Source organism: Protopterus annectens, chromosome 9.part0, assembly GCF_019279795.1.
Source record: "Protopterus annectens isolate FY-2018-M chromosome 9.part0, PAN1.0, whole genome shotgun sequence".
Taxonomy (NCBI): Eukaryota; Metazoa; Chordata; order Ceratodontiformes; family Protopteridae; genus Protopterus; species Protopterus annectens.
The window spans coordinates 554,465,558-554,482,696 of NC_056743.1; positions in this window are offsets into that span (position 1 = coordinate 554,465,558).

Here is a 17,139-nt window from a genome sequence, read left to right on the forward strand (position 1 = left end):
ACCATTCTGTAGGGAGGCACTTCAGTCTTTGAATGATCTTCTGGTAATTAAGGAATGGGCTCGGGGAGTGTTGCTGCATTCACAGCTGTACGTGACAAAATAGGGATCTCGTCAGCATATGAGAAGCAAGACAGCCCTATAAAGCATTGAATTTTTTGGGTTTGACATATATATATATATATATATATATATAAAATGTGTGTGTGTGTATTTTGTTTATATCTTAACCCAGTATATTTTGCTTGCCGCAAGATAAGTTGGAGAAGTTGCTGGAAATAATTGGTGGGATGCAAGGATGCAAGCGAGTGAGATGGTTAGGATTGAGGATGTGTTGGAGCTGATAGTTTTATTAAATTTTGCCAGCAGGGCCATCAGTCCAAGCAGAATGTTTTGTAGGTCAATTGCTTATTTATTAAAAGGCAACAAGAGCAAATACCACTGGGTGTGTGTTACAAGGTTGGTCAAGTGAGCATCATTTTTGAATCATTTCAGTGGTGTGCCATTTTGGCAGACTGGGTTTCTCAAGATGAGTTAAATTTATTCACCGATGGGGCAGGGGCACATGGCATAGGAAGTTTCTTTGGAGGAGAATTGCTTGCAACTCAGCCTAAAGGATGGGCAGATGACTGGAGGAAGGATTTGGCATTTTTGGAGATTTATGTAGGGAAAACCTCAATCTCCACTGGTATTATTGTTTTTACAGAAACTTGTATTGCAGAGTTTACTTATTAATTTTACTTTTTCAGCAAAGAATGTATCTGGCAGGGTTAAACAGATAGCTGATAGCGCCTCTCAGTTTCAGTTATCCAGGTTTTAAGAACTGGTGCTATCAAGACAGAGGCCAGTATTTATTCCAGATGACATATGGAGCATTTGAAATACATGTTTGGGTGGTTAAGACAACAATCTTGGGCAAGTCTACTTGGAAGGCATATAGCCTGGCCCACGCTGTTTTTTTCAAGGATTTTTAGTCAAGTGTGGTGCAGCATAGAAAACGGTCATTGGAGTTAGTCATGTATTACTTAGTGTACAGATGGTCTTTAGAGGATGCAGTGAGAACAGTCAAAGTTGTAAGCTTTTACTCTGGCAGCATAGTTTGGCTGGTTTGGATGACATCATGAAAGAGAAGAAAGATTTTTTCTGGTAACCAGACAGGGGGTTATGGTTGAAAGTATTCTGGTGGTTGAGTAATTTGTCTAAATACACTAGATGTGCAGCTCTGGCCTATGGCTGTGCTTATGTACATGGGAGCATTTAGAATGGAAGTGCTGGGTGCATTGCGATGGAAGGATGTGTTGGTGCTGGATGCTGCAGTATTAATTTGGCTTAAGAAATCAAAGTCTGATCAGAGTAAGGTATGGCAGTGGTCTTGTCTTGAGGAAGGTGAAAGGTTACTATGGTTGCTATTGCCAGTAGGTTGAATGAAGCAGTTAAAGAAAAATTTTGGGCAACAGGATGAGATTTTGTTTTTTCATACTATCCAGGGTAAAGTGATGTCGGCACCCTGCTTTATTAATATGGTGCATCAAGCATTACATTTCCAAGGTGTGCATAGAAAGAGGTTTTCTGTGCATTTTTTTACGGTTTGGGAGTGTGTCTGACTTGCCAGAGTAGGGAAGTCGATACAAGTCATTAAGAGAATGGGTCTTTGGGCTTCTACGAAAAGAGTGACTGCTTCCAAGATTTAAATATATTTTACTGCTATTACCTATGCGACCGTCTTTCCTCGCCGAAAAGTGAGTTTAATTTGCTCTTTTGCCTGTTTTAAGCTTGTTTTTTGTGATTTACAATACCTGCACTTTTAAAAGTTTGATTGTTTGAATTTAACTGTTGAGGCTGCTCACTCAAGTGCGCTAGCCTGTGTTAAGATTTTACTGTACTTTTTCTACTGTTTGTTCTACTAAAAAAAAAAAAAAATCCTGGTTTCCCGCCTTTCCTGACCTAGAATAGTCCCTAATACAGGCATTGCTGTATTCTGGACTTTAGAATAGTTCCTGTGTTGCCCATTTCCTTACTTGGATAGAAGGAAGCTTCTTTGTTCACCAGTGGGAGTGGGGAGCTTTGAGCAGCCTATCTGTCCCTGGAGGAGTGACCTCAGCACAAGAATCTTGTATTTTATTGGCCGTTTTGGGCTCATTTCTAGCTCTTTTAAGTTCCCTGTATAAAAACCCGCTTTGGCGCGATTTTGCGCATAGCACAGCATCGGGCAGCGCTGCTTAACCAGGCTTAAACAATTCTCGGCTCCACAAAGTCTGCTCTTCACATTTTCCCTTAGATCTGCTCTATTCTCTCAAGTAGAGACCTATTCTCAACCTACAACCTAGCACTGCTCTTACAAGCAATTATATAAGTTAGCACTAATAAACAAATAGCACTACCTCCTCATATACTCCCTTGGAGTACTCATCCCCTATTGGTCCTTTTTGTCAGCCATAAAGGAGTTACTTATAATTTACCAGCATGTCCAAAGGTCAGTTGCTAGTTTCCTCTCCAGTCCAGCTGGTGAATCTGGGAATCCTGAGGCAATGTTACAACTGCCTCATGTACACAGACGACCCTCTCCTCCTCCCAGCAAGTACTAATATATGCGAGAGATGCAACCATATAGCCAAACTGGAGGCTAAGCTCTCTCAACGCAGTACTGGCACAGCCAGTCAGGAGGAGAAGCTAACCATACACACCACAAATCCAGTCGCACATAGACCTACCACATCATCAAACCAAACACAAACACACTAAAACATACTCGGAGGCTCTAAATACAAATCTGCCTAAGCAGCAGAGACCTCCAAAGCAGACATCCAAGCAACCTCTACCACAAAACAAAAATAGTGAAACACATACTTCACATAATCAGTGTGCCAAACAGTCACAGCCCGTAAGGCCAAACAACACACCTCATACACTTGTAATAGGTGACGGTTGTCAGGCACACTGACGTCCCACTCACCAGGCTGAACAAGGAGAAGGTCACGGTGAGCTGCCTGTTGGGTGCCAGGATCCGCCACATAACACAAGCACTCAGGTCACTCCAAAGCAAGTACAAATATGACTCTGTCATTGTCCATGCTGGTGTGAATGACCTGAGCCATACCTCCCTGGACTACATGAAGAGACATAGAGGAGCTCTCAGATCATGTAGCCCAGACAGGTATGACCCTGACCTCGAGTAGCATCTTACCCTCACCAAAAATGATGCCACAGTATAAAGATAAAATGATCAATTTTAACAATTGGCTAAAGTTCTGGTGTCATTCAAAGGGGATCCAGTGTCTGTCAGCCTGGGATGACATGCTCGACAAGCCATGTTGCTTCACTAGGGATGGCTTGCACCTGTCACCTCTGGGCTTTCGGATACTGGCAAAGGCTCTTGCCACCCCCATAGTGCCTTTTTTAGGCAAGGCTCAAAAGACAAACCCACCTCCATAGACAACACAAGGAAAAATATACTAAGGGTAATGCTACTCAACGCCAGAAGTCTAAACCTCAAAATGCAAGCACTCGAAGCTCTCTTCAACATGGAGAATATCAATGTCTGTGCAGTAACAGAGACCTGGTTTAAGGCTCCAGAGAGCACCCCAGCACTACCAGGCTATACCTCCTACCATGCTTTTCGGCCCCAAAACTCAGACCGAACCACAAAACGAGGGGGAGTATCCATATTCATCAAGGATACCCACACCTCCAGGTTAGTGGCACTGCACGAAGCATCGGAAACCATCCATGTGCAACTAACAGTGGGCAAAACTGCCATTCAGTTTATAGCCTGCTACAGACCCAGACTCTGGAACCTCACGTGGCTTTCCTGAGAACACTGGAGAATATGAAGGTCTCTTCAAATACCTTTATATTGGGTGACTTCAACTACCCTAACATAGACTGGGAGCATTACTCAAGCCCCAACAACCTAGCCCAGAGGTTCCTAGAATTTATAAACTCAAAAACTGGTCACCACGCCCACAAGAGGGGAAAAACATACTGGACCTGATCACCACAAACATGGGGACTCTATGCTCTGCACCAGAGGTACACCCCTCATTGGTAAGATCAGACCACAAATTAATCTCGTTGGACATCCACATCCCGACCCCATCAACACCCCAGAAAACCACAGTGAAAAATTTCTCCAAGGCTAATTTCACACTTCTCAAAACTGAGGTGAATTCACTCAAAGCCACCGGGCCAGTGCAAACTACGGCCCAGACTACAGAATCCTTTATAAATGCATTCTATGGACATCTTTAGGAATGCATGGATCATGCAATCCCAAATAAAACCAAGACCCAATCCTCCAAAGGCAGGCGTCCTATCTGGTGGACCACTGCCATACATAAGCTATACAACAAAAGGAGGAAGCTACTGCAGGATAGAGCAAAATCCCTTAATAAGAAAGCATCACTGATCAGTACTAGCAAAAGACTACGGTCCCTCATAAAATCATCCAAGGCCAGCTTCGAGAGAAATATTGCACAAGACACTAAAGATAACCACAAGGCCTTCTTTAGTTATGTTAGAAACCTAGGTGGCAACTCCCAGATATGTTCAGAGTTAGTCCAAAATGACAAAAAATACACTGAACCCACAGACATTGCCAACATCCTAGCGGATAGGTTCAGCGCAAATTTCTCCCCTCCCTTCCACCCCAAACAAGCAAATATCTATCCCAACAGAGAGTTGTCCCCCTGTCATCTGAGATGCTCAGATGGGAGCTGCCCTCTCCAAATCAAAAAACACAGCATCAATGGGACCAGACGGTGTCCCGGGCTGCGTCCTACAGGAACTCCAAGAAGAGCTAAAACCTCATATTAGGTTACTGTTCAGTCTCAGCCTTACTACAGGATATATACCCAAGGAATGGCGTACTGCAACAGTGGTCCCACTCCACAAAGGTGGAGCCTCAACTGACCCTGGAAACTATCACCCCATAAGCCTGACTAGCCTGGTCTGCAAAGCTATGGAGCAGATTATCATGGAGCTCATAAACAAAGACATCAGGGAATTACAGACGCTAGATCCTACACAATTTGGCTTTGCTAAAGGCAGATCCTGCCTCTTGAACCTGGTAGACTTCTTCAAATCAGTCACGAAGGCCATAGATGAAGGGAAGGTAGTCCACACAGCCTACCTGGACCTCGCAAAAGCCTTTGACACCATACCCCACTCTGGCATCATAGATAAGTTCTCCAGCCTAAATATTAACCCCTATGTCATAAGATGGGTTGCAAACTGGCTCAAGGACAGAACCCACATGGTCAGAATTGCGGGAGCCATGTCAGTCTCTAAACCTGTTACAAGTGGCGTCCCACAGGGCTCAGTCCTGGGACCGCTCTTCGGTATATATTTTTCAGAGGTACAGGCCAACACGGGAGGACTTTGGCTGACCAAGTTCGCAAATGACTGCAAACTGGGTGCCATAATCGACTCTCCAGCTGACACAGGCATCCTCCAAAGGGTCTCACAGAGACGGACAACTGGTGCAAAAGCCATGGCCTAAAACTAACTGCCAAGAAGTGTATAGTCATCCCCTTTGGTAAAAACAAAGTGCCCACAAACTACCACATAGGCGGCAATGCATTAAGTATGGAGGAAGTAATTAGGGAACTGGGAACCCAAGTTGATAGTAATCTCTCCTTTGACAACCATGTTGCCAAAGTGGTTAGAAAGACCTTCTATATAAGCCCACCTTATCATGAAAGGGTTCACATCTAGATCAATGGAGGTCATTGTGCCCCTGTACTCATACCTCATCAGGCCCATAATTGAATACAATGCCCCATTTGGGATGTACCTTACCCGACACCTGCAGTAACTGGAAATACCACAAAAGTACCTCACCAAGGGGATCAAGGGTCTCAAACAGATGACCTATGCTGCCAGGTTAATGAAACTCCAGCTCTACTCAGTTGCATACCACCTGCTTAGAGGCGATCTGTGCCTGACGTATAAAGCCATGTCCAATCCAGAATTAATGGACATGCTCCACCTCAAAAAAATTCAAATCCACTAGAGCAACACGCTCAAGGGACTAATAGTAATAATAATTAATAGGACATGCTGGAGAGACAGATTTGTGACCCAGAGGCTACCAGCACTCTGGAATAGAATCCCAGTCCATGTTAGGCAGAGCCCCTCACTGACTCTCTTCAAGGGAAATCTTGACGAGTGGATGGGAGATTGTAGGTTTGCCCCGGGGATCATTTCTGTGTCACTACTAGACAGAGGCACAGTAAACTAACCTAAAAAGGGCACAGTAAAACCCATGTTTAAGGGGTGGCGAAAGCCAAACACACTCTGGCTAGGCCGATAAATGCCCTAGGGCATATAGCCTAGTATCATCCTATGAACCTATAATGCTTATTTGGCATACATAAGATGAAGAGTTGTTCTTGTACCAATCTGCTTGTTTTTCAGATGGTACAGAAGTTATCCTGGGACAGTCATTTTGGATGGAGAAGACAGCAGTTATAATGCTGGAAGAAGTATGTTGGACATCTCAGATGCAAAGTGGAAGGTTGCTTGGTGAGGATTTCCAAGTTTACTTTGTCACCAAGTGTTTGTTAAGTTTGATATGAGAAAAGCAGTGTTGGGGGTTCTGAAAAATTTGATCATTCATTTGGGTGTAATGATTTATATGTTGTCTACCTGAAAGGCAACTGTTGGCATTGCCTGTTGATGATTTAGTTAAGTAAAGACAACAGCATCCACAAATAGTGAGTGTGCTCAAAGATCATACCTAGACTAGTGTCGAGCAGGCTAATAGTTCTGTAGCATTAGAGAGGACTAGGTGTTTTGTTAATCAGAGAATGTTGAGGTCATTAGGTGTGCTGGTGGTTTGCTATTCAGATTTTGACAATGGGGATTCAATTTAGTATAGGAATAATGGAATACATCCAAGTGAGATAGGTTTGGATTTGTTTAATGTAGTTGTGTGTAGACTTTACTTGATGTTGTTAATCGGTTATGAAAAAGAAAGGGGGAACAGCGTATGTTCAGGCTGATGGGAAGATAAGAGGAGCTCTGGGTGAACCTCTGCTCAGTTCCTCTTCCTAGCTGTGAGGTGAGAGAAGTTATGTGCTCTCTCAATTTTGGGATTGAGTCAGCAGGCTGTTTAATGCTGCTTGTTTCCTTTGAGGGTGAGCAGTCAATGCTACCTTTATAGGTTCATAGGTTGGTACTAGGCTATCGGCCCAAGGGCCTATACAAGCCTAGCCACAACAATTCCCTGGATATTTCATCCCACATTATTTACTTCCCTGGTCTCCTGTCTAGCAGGACGACTGACGTGATCCCCAAGGTGAATTTCCTATCTCCCATCTAATCGTCAAGGTTCCTTTTGAAGAGGGCCAAAGAGGCACTATGCTTGACATGTATGGGCAATCTATTCCAGAGCCTGGGGAGTCTCTGGGTCAGGAACCTATCCCTCCAGCATGTTTCGTTTATTGTGATGACAAGGTTTGGATCCCTGGAGCTTGTGGCTCTGAGGGATTGGGATTTCTTTAAGTGTAGCATGTCCAACAGCTCTGGGTTTGACATGGCCTTGTATGTTAAGCAGAAATTGCCTCTGAGTAGACAATATGCGACAGAGTATAGGTTGAGTTTTTTTAGATGGTCAGCATAGGGCATCTGCTTTAGGCCTGAGATTTTTTTTTAGTGAGGTATTTCTGTGGCCTTTCTAGTTGTTGCACATGTCTTGAGAGGTACATACCAAATGGGGCATTGTATTCTATAATGGGTCTAATGAGGAATGAGTACACTGGGACAATGACCTCCTTTTCTCTAGATGAAAAGCCCTTAGTGATGAGGTGTGCCACATAGAAGGATTTCCTGACTGTTGTGGTAATGTGGTCATCAAAGGTGAGACCACCATCCACCTGTGTCCCTAAGTCTCTTATTACACTTTCGATGTTTGGTGTACTGCCACCTATGTGCTAATTTACAAGTACATGTTTTTTCCGAAAGGGGATAACTATACATTTCTTGGCAATGAGCTTGAGCCCATAGCTCTGGCACCAAGCATCTGTTTCTGTAAGGCCCTTTTGTAGAATATCCACATCATTTGGGGATTAAATAATGGCTCCCGGTTTGCAGTCATCTGCAAACTTTATTAGCCAGAGTCCATTAGTGTTGGCCTGTACTTCAGAGAAGTAGATGCCAAACAAGAGTGGTCCCAGGACTGAACCCTGTGGTACTCCACTTGTCACTTGTCTGCAGCTTGATTTTGAGTCAGCTAATTTTACAGTGTGGGTTCTGTCAGTAAGCCAGTTGGCAACCCATTGAGTGACGTAGGGATTAAAGTTTTGCAGGTGTTTTAATAAATGCAAGTGAATGTTCAATATTTACTGTGGTTGTGAAACAGCAATTTCAGTTATATCTGCAAAATGCAAGTGTTTTTGTAAATAAAGTGATCCCTATGGCATATGTGGTGTAGTGGTTGTCTCAAAGTGCTTGTACAAATGGTGTTTGGCTATAGACAGGCACCTTTGAGGTGGATTGGGTTGTAAATGAGTGGTTGGGGAGACATAGAAGTTGGCTGGACAGATATTTGTCAGTAGAAAGGAGCTAGCCATGGTTGGGGAAGGAGGGGTTCAACTTTAAGGAAAAGGCTGGGGAGGAAGTGAAAGCATTAGGGAAAAGGGTGGTGTGAGCAAAAGGCTGCTGTACATGATTAGTTCAGTTTCTTGGTGTGGGGTTGTACTTATTCCTGTGTACTGAAGATGGCGGGACTGTATTGGGGTAGAGAAGAAGGTTTCTTTGGGAACCTCTCTTCTGTTCTCTTTTCCTTCTTAGCGTGTGTGGTGAGCAGAGGTACTCTGTCTCATTTCTGGGACTGAGTGAGCAAAGGGTGTAATGCCACTTGTTTCCTTTGAGGGTAAGCACTCAACACTGCAAATATTGTTGCAGTGTTCTACAAGTGTTTTAATAAATGTAAGTGAATGTTAAACATTTACTACAGATGTGAAATGTAACAGAATTTCAGTCATTAGTGCTGCTAATTACATGTTTTTGTCAATAAACTGGTTGTGATGGCATACATGGTGTAGTTATCGTCTCAACGTGCTTATATTTCTGTATGCTCACTCTGCTCTCTCAACATACTTATTGTCTAGCTAATTATTGTAAAATATTTCTTTATGCATGTCCTTTGTTTTCTTGTTATGTTACTTCCCTGGCAAATTACTGTAAACATTTTTAGTTCAATGTTTTTGCCTCATGGACTGCAAAATGACTGGAAAGTATTTTCAGACCAGTCTAGTCCCCTAGTTAACAAGTTAAAAATACATAAGTAAGATATCCAGTGGCACAGAAAATATGCATTATAACAGAATCTTCCAGCAATAATATAAAACTCATTTAAAACCAGGAATGATTTCTTTGACAGTGATTCAGCTGCCTAGAATCATACAACAAACATATGAAGCAGGGAATACATAAGGAATAGCCGGATGATATAACGATTTGCAGTTTACAGAAGAGGAAGTTGTGAAATATATGTCTTCTTACTAATTATATACTGAAATGAAATAGCAATAGATTTCACCTTTGATCATGAGTGGAAAATGCTTTTAGTGCAGACTACATTAAGCTTGAGCTAAACATGAAAGCAGACAAAAGATTCACCTTATCAGCAAGAATTCTATTTCTCATCATTGTACTTAACACATTAGTATATATTTTCCACAGGTAACTAATATGCATGTCGTTCTAGTGCCAAAAGGTCACCATTATTCATTTATTGGTGCATATTTCAGCATTTTACAGAAGTACATTGCTTAAAGAAATCAAATGCAGTTAATACTGAAAGTTTGTTAAAAAGACATTCAAGAAGCAATTCAACAATTTTTGGCGTCCACTTTTCAGTGACATTTTATTAGTTTTTATTACTTGAAACTTTGAACCTTATCTTCTTGCGATAACATTTTTTGGAATCCAAAATTGTCATTATGGAGAACAAGAAATAATAGTTTTTCCTTCCAATATACTCATGTGCCTCCCAGACAGTCTTTTACCTAAAAAAAAAAATATCAGTCCCAAGCAATACATTAAATAAAAACAAAAAAGTTTAGAAAAATCATCTGCCAGACTTAATTTGGGAATTAAACTCTTCTATGATAAGTAGAATCCAAGATCGCAATTATATCATTAGTACCTATACTGTGTGGAATGTCACACCAGTAGCAGCTTATAGACATTTTGCTTTCCAGAGCATTTTTTGCAAAATTAACTTAAGCATAAGAAATATAAATGTGAACATTTGGTAAACAAAAGCTATTAAAACTGTACCAATAGCAATGTTATCGGTAAGAAGCATTTTTAGTGATAATAGTGCATTCACAGTCTTTTCTTTAAATACTGTATTATAATGCTCAAACACCAAATTATATTTTAATTTTAAACTTTCACAAACATTTTCACATCATGAAAACTGTACAACTTAGACATAATATTGTTAGAACATTTTTGTTAACCATACATAAGCTTTCACGTGACAAAAATAAATCCCTCTGTATGCATGTTTGAGATATTTACAGAAATATGCAAACATGGTTAATTGTATAATTAGTAAAACAACACTGGACATCTCTCAAGATGTGCAACTTACAGTGCAAATATCAAAGAGAGTTTTCTTCAACAACATTTAAAGTTTCACCCAATGTCATTCAACATTCTATAAGTCACTAGGCTTTTGAAGTACATATGGAAATATTGCTTATTTTCATAGTTATTAAAACCAACTATCAGATAAGCAATATTTCCAATAAAGTGCAATGTAAACCAGTACGGACTGTGAATTATCCTGTCTCCCATGTTGGCGTTTCACAGTAACCTCAGTAAAATGTAGGTCGTTCAGTTATGCCATCCTAGAACAACAACCTTAGTATCATTTTGTTAGTTACTCCTTGCCTTTTCTAATTCTGCCTCTTATTACCTGGTAAGTCACTTAGTTAAAGAAAAACTTAAAAAGATGCAAAGGACGTCAACCACACGAAAGGAGCATTTTCAAAAGCTTTAATCCAAATGAATAATAAAACTAATGAGTGCTCTTGTCCCATAATCAACAGGACTTTATTAGTTAAAATGCTAAATATTATACAACTTTTAAATACCCAACCAGCTACCCTGGCTATGATTTTAAATTTGTGGTTCTGGAGAAGGGCACACAAAATAGTAGGGGTGGAGCCACTTTATCTCAAGATGAGAGTGTTATATTGGCAATTGGTTTAAGTGCTAACAGCTGGCCAGGACTTAATGAACATTGCTCCATCACATACCTTCTGAAATAGAAGGCTTTACCTAGATAACTTTTTAGTGATACCTGGTTTTATGATTTATCTATCGTTAATTATTTTCTTTAGACAAATATGTTTAAATTAATAGGGAAATATGCTTTCACATGAACATTTGTATTTAATTTAATGAATTTTTTAGGGACTGTAGCATTGTATGAAATTGGTGTTGGGCATAACACGATTTCTTGGCAGGGTATTTAAAAGTTGTATAATATTTAATATTTTATCTGATAAAGTCCTGTTGATTACATGACAAAAGTGCTATTCTATTTTATCATTCATTTGGATTAAAGCTTTTGGAAATACTCCTCTTGTGTGGTTGACGTCCTTTGGTCTCTTTTCAAGGTTTGATCATTCTGGCTTTTTTCAGTTTGACTTAGTTAAAAAAGCCAGACTCAAAAAGAATCTGGATGCCAAAAGGAGGTATGGGTATGATCCTGAAGTATACAAAAAAAAAGGCTCGAGTGACTTACAATTACAGAATTGTTTCTTCCCACACAAAACAACTGGTATCTTGTCACTTGTCAGGAGGACAAATGTGAGCCGGCTGTTGGTTAAGGAAAAATCAGAAGGATCAGCTGGAGAGTGGTGCTGGGTTTCTGTTGAAAAGGAATCCTTACTTCTTGCTAGAAGCTCTACATGAATATATTTTTGCCCCTTTCAAAAGTTCTTAAACCAGTAGAAGCATTAACAAATTTCAGGAATAAATAATAGCCTATAGTCAGTTTTCTTCAAAGAAGCTTATTTGGATTAGTGCATTTGTGTTCTAGACTTTATCAGGTACAAAAAGTTTATGAAAAAAGTAGCATAGTGCTTGCTCTCATATACAGGTTTCCACAAAGTGAAGGACAGTAGTAGTTAGTATGACTGGCCAGCATTAAGCTAATTTCTGACTGGTTATGTTTGGTGTTTTCCAACTGGATGGGACTTTTACTTTTTCTATAGGTTGGATATTTTAGATGGTCCTTAATTTAAAAATGGACGTTAAGTCCTCTTATTTTCAAATGAAACTCCCTTTTCCTTTGTTAAAACACTTGCATTGTGAAAAATGTTAGACTGCATGGCTTAGTGCAGATTCAGAAAGGCTTAGTATAAAGTTTACTGATTAGTAGAGGAGGAATTCTAAAAGAATTATTATGGTTTAATAACATATTAGACATTCATAATAGGTCACAGCCTTTACATTTTGGAGACAGAGTTTGTAATATATTTTATAGTTTTATTGCCAACTTTGGTAAGTTTCTGTCCCTGTGACCTATATTACATTAGTTCTATTAAAAATCAGTTGAGTGTTCATAGGTAGGTACTAGGCTATCTGCCCGAAGGCATTTATAAGCCTAGCCAGAATGTGTTGGCTTTCGCCACCCCCCTTAGATTAGTTCCCTGTGCATCTGTCCAGTAGAGCCATTGAAGTGATCCCCGGGGTAATCCACTCGTCAAGGTTTCTCTTGAAGAATGTTAAGGAGGAGCTCTGCCTAATGTAGACTGGAATCTTGTTCCAAAGCATGGGAAGTCTCTAGGACAGGAATCTATCCCTCCAGAACATCCTATTTATTGTTGTGGTGAGGTTTAGATCCCTAGAGCATGTGGCTCGATGGGATATGATTTTTTTTAGGTGGAGCATGTCCATCAATTCTAGGTTGGACATGGCCTTGTATGTCAGGCATAGATCACCTCTGAGTGGGCGGTATGCAACAGAGTACAGCTGGAGTTTCTTTGATCGAGCTGCATAGGGCATCTGTTTGAGGCTAGTGATCCTCTTGGTGAGGTACATCTGTGGTCTTTCCAGCTGTTGCAGGTGTCTTGTAAGGTACATCCCAAATGGGGCGTTGTACTCTATGATGGGTCTGATGAGTGATGAGTAGAGGGGCACAATGACCTCTCTTGATCTGGATGCGAACCCTTTTGTGATTAGGTGGGCCACATAGAAGGATTTTCTAACCACTTTGGCAATGTGATTATTAAAGGAGAGATTGCTATCTACTTGGGTCCCCAGATCCCTTATTACGTCTTCTGTATTTCAGGGACTATCACCTATGTGATAGTTTATGGGTACTTTGTTTTTTCCAAAGGGGATGACTATGCACTTTTTGGCATTTAGCTTGAGGCCATGATTTTGACACCAGGTATCCATAGGTTCATAGGTTGGTACTAGGCTATCAGCCCTAGGGCCTATACAAGCCTATCCATAACAATTCCCTGGCTATTTCTTCCCACATTATTTACTTTCCTGGACCCCTGTCTAGCAGGGCGACTGACGTGATCCCTGGGGTGAATTTCCTATCTCCCATCCAATCGTCAAGGTTCCTCTTGAAGAGGTCCAAAGAGGCACTCTGCTTGACATGTATGGGCAATCTATTCCAAAGTCTGGGGAGTCTCTGGGTCAGGAACCTATCCCTCCAGCATGCTTTGTTTATTGTGATGACAAGGTTTAGATCCCTGGAGCGTGTAGCTCTGTGGGATTGGGATTTCTTTAAGTGTAGCATGTCCAACAGCTCTGGGTTTGACATGGCCTTGTATGTTAAGCAGAGGCTCAGTGAGACCCTTTTGGAGGATGCCTGTGTCAGCCAGAGAGTCAATTATAGCCCCTAGTTTGCAGTCGTCTGCAAACTTGGCCAGCCATAGTCCTACTGTGCTTGCCTGTACCTCTGAGAAGTATATGCCGAACAGGAGGGGTCCTAGGACTGAGCCCTAGGGAACACCACTTCTAATTGTTTTAAAGTTGGACCTAGCTCCCGCAACTCTCACCATGTGGGTTCTGCTCATCAGCCAGTTGGCAACCCATCTTGTGACATAGGAGTTTATGTTCAGGCTGGTGAGCTTGTCTATAATACCAGAATGGGGAATGGTGTTGAAGGCCTTTGTGGGGTCTAGGTAGGCTGTGTATACCACCTTTCACTCATCTATAGCCTTGGTAACTGTCTCAAAGAAGTCCACCAAGTTTAGGAGGCATGATCTGCCTTTAACAAAGCCAAACCGGGTAGGGTCCAGTGTTTGGAGGTTCCCAATGTCTCTGTTAATGAGTTCCATAATGATGCGCTCCACAGCCTTGCAGACCAAGCTAGTCAGGCTTATAGGGAGATAGTTCCCAGGGTCTGTTGAGGCTTAACCTTTATGGAGTGGAATAACCATTGCTGTGCACCACTCTATGGGTACGTAGCCTGTGGAGAGGCTGAGTTTGAACAGTGTGTTTAGGTGAGGGGTTAGTTCATATTTGAACTCATGTAGGATGCAGCCTGGGACACTGTCCGGTCCCATTGATGCTGTGTTTTTGGCTATGGAGAGGGCTGTTTTAACCTGAGTGTCTGTGATTTCAGGGGGTCTACATTCTTCTGGTATGGTTATTGGCCCTTTTGGGGGTGAAGTTTGCACTGAACCTGTCTGCCAGGATGTTAGCGATATCGGTTGGTTCAGTGTATTTTGTGCCATTCTGCACTAACTCCAAGCAGATCTGAGCATTGCCACTTAGATTCTTGACATAGCTAGAGAATGCCTTGTGGTTATCTTTGGAGTCCTTGGCAATTATCTTTCGAAGCTCACCTTAGATGATTTTATGAGGGATTGTAGTTTCTTGCTGATACTGATCAGGGATGTCTTCCTTTCTTGGGATTTTACTCTTTTCTGTACTAGTTTCCTCCTTCTATTGTATAGTTTTGTTTATGGCAGGGGTCCACCAGACTGGTTTCCTTTTCTTGGAGGAGTGAGTATTGGTTTTGCTTGAGATAGCATGATCCATGCATGTAGGTGCCTGTAGAATGCATTAGTAAAGGATTTTGCAGCTTATCCTTTAGCATGGGGGCTTTGAAACTTTCCACCTCAGTCTTAAGCAACATGAAGTTTGCTTTTGAAAAGTTATTCACAGTAGTTTCCTTGTCCAGGGGTGGGGGCGAAATGTGGATATCCAAAGTGATTTGTTTATGGTCAGATCTAACTAGCGAGGGGTTGACCTCTGGTGTGGAACACCGGTCGCCCATATTGGTAATGACCAGTTCCAATATGTTGTCACATCTGGTGAGCGTGTTGACCAGTTGATCCAGGGCATTTGAGTTTATAAATTCTAGAAATTTTGGCAAGGGAGTTAGTACTTGAATAGTTCTCCCAGTTAATGTTTGGGTAATTGAAATCACCCAATATTAGGGTGTTTGGTAGGACCTTTATGTTTCCCAGTGTTTCCAGAAATGCGGAATGGGAGTCCTGAGACATGGTGGGTGATCTGTAGCAAGCTACAATTTGATTAGTTTTGCCAGTTGTTAGTTGCATCTCTGAAGCATCGTGCTATGCCACTAACCTGGAGGTGTGGGTATCCTTGATGAATATGGATATGCCCCCACCTTTTGTATTTTGGTCAGGGTTCTGTGGCCAGAATGTATGGTATGAGTTGTAGCCTGGTAGTGCTGGGGTGCTCTCTGGGGCCTTAAATCAGGAATCTGTTACTGCACATATATTGATTTTAGTGCACCTTGAGTGCATGCATTTTGAGGTTTAGACTTCTGGCATCGAGTAGCATTACCCTCAGTTTTTTGTTACTTGTGCTATTTACAGTGGTGGGTTTTGTCTTTTGAGCCTTGCCTAAAAAAGGCACTATGGGGGGGGGGGGAGCAAGAGCCTTGGCCAGTATTCGAAAGCCTAAAGGTGACCGGTGCAAGCTGTCTGTAGCAAAACAGCATGGCTTGTTGAGCATGTCATCCCAGGTGGACAGACACTGGATCCCCTTTGAATTACACCAGAAACTTAGTCAATTGTTGAAATTGATAATTTTGTCTTCATACCGTGTTATCATTCTTGGTGAGGGCAGGATGCTACTCAGGGTCAGGGTCATACCGGCTTGGGCTACATGATCAGAGAACTCTTCCATGTCTCTTTTCATGTAGTCCAGGGAGGTATGGCTCAGGTCATTCACACCAACATGGACAATGACAGAGTCATATTTGTACTTGTTCTGGAGTGACCTGCATGCTTGTGTTATGTGGCGGATCCTGGCACCTGACAGGCAGCTAACAGTAACCTTCTCCTTATTCAGCCTAGTGAGTGGGACATCAGTATACCTGACTATAGAGTCACATATTACTAGTATGTTGGGTATGTTATTTTGCCTTAAGGGCTGTGATTGCGTGGCACACTGATTATGTGAATTATGTGTTTCATGGTTGGTGATGGGGTGTGGAGTTTGCTTGGATGTCTGCTTTGGAGGTCTCTGTTGGTTTTGCAGATTTTTATTTAGAGCCTACGAGTATGTTTTCATGTATTTGTGTGTTTTTTGCTGGTGCTGGTTTAATGTGTCTATGCGAGACTGGTGGTGTGATGCAAGTATTTCCCTTCTGCGCTTGACTGTCTGATCCAGTCTTGGGTTGAGAAGGCTTGGCCTCTAGTTTAGCTGTATACTTGCATCTCTCGCATATATTAGTGTTTGGTGGTAGGAGAAGAGGGTTGTCTGTGTACATGAGGCAGTTGTAATATCGTCTTAAAAAAATGCCCAGTTTCACCAGTTGGACTGGAGAGTACACCTGAAACTGCCATTTGGACATGCCTGGATAGGTACAGTGAACTGTTTTACTGAATGGCTGGTAAAGTTGAATAGAGAGCCCCGTCCTTCTGTACAGTATTGGGGGGGGTCTAGTGCTAGGGTTTAATAAGTGCTTGCTATGAGTTTTGAGCAAGTGCCGGGCTGAGAAATTAATGTATTGAATGCTTAAGTTGAAAGTTTGTCTAGTTCCAAGAGAACTGTTGTACAGTTTTAACTGCTTAGTGGATCTTGGCGAGACATTGTTCATTTTTTTTAAATACATCAAGGTTTTGAAATACTTATTTCGAGTCATGATTAAAAAAAAAAAAAAGAAAATCATAATGTATT